This window comes from Gadus morhua, chromosome 10, assembly GCF_902167405.1.
Source record: "Gadus morhua chromosome 10, gadMor3.0, whole genome shotgun sequence".
NCBI lineage: Eukaryota > Metazoa > Chordata > Actinopteri > Gadiformes > Gadidae > Gadus > Gadus morhua.
Window position 1 is genome coordinate 22,798,883 of NC_044057.1, and position 5,000 is coordinate 22,803,882.

The window sequence follows — 5,000 nt, forward strand, 5'->3', positions numbered from 1 at the left end:
CGGAACAGCAGGAGCATCCTTTAGGCCAACCCCCGGTGGCGCTCGACAGACTCCCACTCCCATGGGAGCAGTCAAATCAACGCCCTGGTTCATGTTCTTAGGCTTGGCAAGGTATCACACGAAGAGCCGCGGGGTTCAAGGTGATGTGAGACCCCCCGGGGGCGTGTTTAGACCGCTGCCCTTCGACTGATGGGCCATGCGGCCTGCTTTAGTTTTGTCTACAAATCCCTACAGCTGATGTTTGAAGTTAACGGACATGTTGCTCTATTTCTTTTCTTTTTTTTCTCTACTATTTTTTATCCCTGTAAACAGAGTTCAGCGGACAGATGTGTAGGCCTATATGATGTAGTCAAACAAGTGTGTGCAATTAAGTCAGATTTAAATAAGCAGGCCTACTGTTTAGTCATTAGTAGACAGTGCATTTGTTTGGATATGCATCATGCATTAGCTGGTAGGGTAAAGGCATCTCAAGGACTGCTGACTGGGGTTTGAACTCTTACCTCTGAGCAGAGCTGGGCCTAAAGCGGTCAGCATACTTTTGGTAAATAAGTGATACTACTGCTTTTCTGCACATTTCAATGTTTATACATAAAAAATGTTTTATGAATTAGGCCTACTTGCTGTTTGGAGAAGTCATGTACGGATAAGTGCTATTGAGTTTAAAATTAAGTACCGTAGTTTAATATTCTGATTGACCAGGTGATGGCAGCATCACTCAACAGTGTAGGCCAACTTGTAATCACAAATTCTACTTTTTGTTTGTCTGTCCGTCTGTCCGTCTGTCCGTCTGTCAGTATCTCTGTTCCTTTATTCCTTTATCCTTAATTTTGCGACAGTAATGTGTTGTATAACTGAACTATAAGTATGTAGTATTTATAGTCTGCACAGAACTCAAGCCTGGTTATGTATTTTATTTTCCAAGGTCTCTACCTTCAAAACTACTTCTTAAAACAATTGTATCATTTGTGTTGTTGAATTGATCTATTCTGTTCCTCTACGGCTTTCTCTTGTTTCCAGAAGTGTTCCAGAAAAAATAATTTACGATAGTTTCTGAATATCTCGTAAGCTACGGGCTAAGCAAGCTTTGTATGGTACGCTGGTACGTCGTAGTTGTAAGGTGTAAATCTTCCAGCCTTCTTGCGGCCTTTAACAGAGGCACGCCCCCTATTGGTCGGTCCCACTCGCTATTCTGAAAGTAGAGCGAGTTCAGTGAGGCCGACTGCACGACTCGTCAACAAAAATGCCTGCGCCCGTAAAGAGATGTATTTTCTTTGTATTTGTATCACGTTGGTCATTTTAATATAGATTTTAAATCCCCTACACTCTTGATTGAATTAGTACTTTATTCCAGTTACCAATTATGCGTTGCACAGTCTTGCTGTCCGTGAAATGCAATGTCAAGTTTTGTTGTTTGTTTTCGATCTGGTGCTAAAGAGGCTAATGTAGCTAACAATAACGATGGCTAGGCAATGAGAAACGGGAACGCTATAAGTGCTGCAAGCCACGAAATGATGTCACGTTCTCGCTAGATCAGGTCGGGCGTAGCGGCAGTATACCATACAAATGGATAACACCATCAGTCTGGGGTTCCAGCATCTCTGCGACATGAGTGCACTCAAGATAACTGTACCACGGATGTTTAGACCAGTATCCCCTGGTGCTCCGGGGGCTGCGTGCGTCTCTGGCTATGGCCACTGGCCAGTCGTGTCTATGTGTCCCTGAGGTTATACGATGTCTCGGTCTGGCCTAGCACCTCCACGCGATGGACCTGCGTCACAAACGCTTCACGGAGCCTTCATTCAGCCAATTTCCCCCCCCTCCTCCCGACACCCCCCTTATCCCTGTGGCCCAGTGTGCATGAATGCTGGCTGGCTGGCGCTCTCCTCTCAGGCAGCAGCACATTGGACTGTAGGCCTGAGGGAGGAGAGAGGAGTGAGGTAAGGGCTACGGCCATCAGGCGTAATGATGCCGGTTGTAATGAGCTCTTCTGGACAAACCTGATTGGCGTGCGGTGCCAACGGATGATTCATCATGACAAAGACTGAGAGGATGGAAAAGGGCCGCTGGGAGTCTGGGACACCCGCGTTCTCCGGTGCACGTCTCTGTCGGTGGATGACGTGCATCGACGTCCGGATCGTGCGAGAGCACACGCACACAGGCTCGCACACACACGCACGCACTCGGACCAAAACCAACGTACACAGTGCAAGTTCCTTTCGAGCAGCGACGCAATTCCAGTAAGTCTCAGATATTATCTCCGCCAAATCGATATTCAGCCTCTCGTCCATAATCGAGTCACAATTCCAGAGAAACCGAGGCACTCCAGTGACCTCTGACCTTGAACGGTCCCTCATCTCGATGGCGTGACGATAGCACGAAACGCCCAACCAGGCTAATCGATAGCCCCCCTCTATCTCTTTATCTCTTCCTCTCCCTCACCCCTTCCACTCTCCTCTCTCTTACCCCCCAATCTATCACTCCCCCCTTTACCTCTCTCTCACCCTCTCTATCTCGTTCTGTCTCACCTTTCCCCCTCTCTCTCTCTCTCTCTCTCTCTGTCTCACCCTCTCCCAATCCCTCCCTCTCCCCCATCTCCCTCCCTCTCTCCCTCTCTCTAATGGGAACAGTATGTGAAGAGCGTGTGTGCTCCATCCAGAACTTTTCTAATTGCCCCTGCCACCGAGGCCTCAGACAGCAGACCCTGTGTTCCCGGCAGGTCGAGCATGCTTGTGTGTGTGTGTGTGTGTGTGTGTGTGTGTGTGTGTGTGTGTGTGTGTGTGTGTGTGTGTGTGTGTGTGTGTGTGTGTGTGTGTATCCCTGTGCATGTGTGTTTGTGTGTGAGATGGGGAGATTGAGAGAGAGACAGACGTACAGAGACAGCAAGAGAGAGAGACTTGTGTAGACAGAAGCATCCCTCAGGTGGTAGTCCTCCCTGCGGGTTCACCACCACTCATCTCCAGGGCCAGCAGGGGCCTTACTCACCGTGCCGCCAATCTTGGTTCTATACACTAGCTCGTTAAGCAACAAGATGGAACCAAGAGGGGTTATTAATATCAGACCTACTGCTGAGCCAGAGCTCAATGGGCAGATATGAGAAGAGAAGTAGGTGTGTGTGTGTGTGTGTGTGTGTGTGTGTGTGTGTGTGTGTGTGTGTGTGTGTGTGTGTGTGTGTGTGTGTGTCTGTGTGTGTGTGTGTGTGTGTGTGTGTGTGTGTGTGTGTGTGTGTGTGTGTGTGTGTGTGGAGGCAAACAAGTACATGAATCAAACAATAGTGGGTCACTGTTCGCATTGTGCATACATACATACATAGATTGTGCATAAATATTATGAACCCATACACACACACACACACACACACAACACACACACACCTACACACCCATTCACACACAAAAGTCAAACAAACCAACTCTCACACACTCACAGTCGCAGCATAGAGCTGCAGACCGAAGGTTTTCTGCTACTACCAGCAGCACCACGACAGGTTATGAAATCCACTCGAGGGCCAGGTTACAAAATCCTCTCTGTGGTATCTGCCAGGCCAGGCAGCTCCATGTTGACAGATGGGCACCGCATTCCTGGGCCCAGAGGCCCTATCTGCCATCCCAGTACGAGGTGGTGGGGCAGAGAGTGAGAGAGAGAGAGAGAGAGAGAGAGAGAGAGAGAGAGAGAGAGAGAGAGAGAGAGAGAGAGAGAGAGAGAGAGAGAGAGAGAGAGAGAGAGAGAGAGAGAGAGAGAGAGAGAGCTTGCAGTGCAGAGGAGTGTTTCTTTACACCTATCTGCTTCATAGCTGTGGCCACCTCCAGGCACGTATGGCATGATTTGCACGTCAGGCAGGCTACACCGCCGGGTAAACACATCGCCCAGCCATGGGTGTCACCGCGGCAAATAGCAAATAGGGGTAGGAACGGCTGTTGTGGGGGGGGGGGGGTTGGGTCTCGTTTACATCAACACGTGGAGATGCTTGTCAGTTCCACCAACGATTTAGGTCAGCGACACCAAAGGTTTACACAATGACGTCCCTGGCACGGGGACTTCATTATGACACACGGGCCGGATGCAGGGAGGATCTTCAGGTGCGTTCCAAGCTTACCCCCCCCCCCCCCCCCCCCCCCCCGCCCGACCGCTGTCTGCTCCTTAATGAAACGCATCTGAGGTCACCCTCAGTGTCCCCGCGTGAATACCTCATATCAGAGTCATAGCGAAATAGTGATGCATCTTCAATGCTCAAAGTGAATGCTGATATGTGTGTATTGGGGTGGGCAGCATTAGGGCTGGAGGAGGATTACCTTGGCGGGTACTGTGGCTGTTTCCCACGCCCCCTCTGCATCCTCCGAGTGCCCCCGTGGGTAAAAGATATGTTGCGGTTGCTGTTTTTGAGGGTGTTGTTGTAGTGCCTGTGCACCCGAGAGCCCGGGGCAAGACCCAGCCCTGTCTGCTACCGACCCCCAGTCATGGGAGCTATGTCGGGGGCTTAGAGCTGGGAGTGTGACCCCCAAGTGCTCCTGGGGGAAGCCACACGGGGTACGGTTCTACATAGTGAAGGAGAGTGATGTACCCCCTGCATCCACTGACCTCCGGCCCGTCCATGTGAGTCCCCGAACACCTGCTGCCGGAGTTCATTTACCTCCCCTCAAACCAGATCACATATACATATATGCACACACACACACACACGCACGCTCACGCACGCACGCACGCACGCACGCACGCACACACACACACACAGACGCACGCACGCACATGCACACACACACACGCAAAGACACACAAGCAGACACAAACCCACACTCACAGATACACACATCAGTTTCGGATGACGCCCCTCCCAACCAATGATCGGGATAGTAGAGGTATATAAATGAACAAGAAGAAGAAATTAAAGCACATTCTTTTTGCAGATAAACACTCAAGTACAGACTCAATAGCACACGGCCCAGTCTACGTGACTCACAATCGCTCTGTAAGTCTTTCTCTGTGGTCAAGGAATGTCTGCTCGC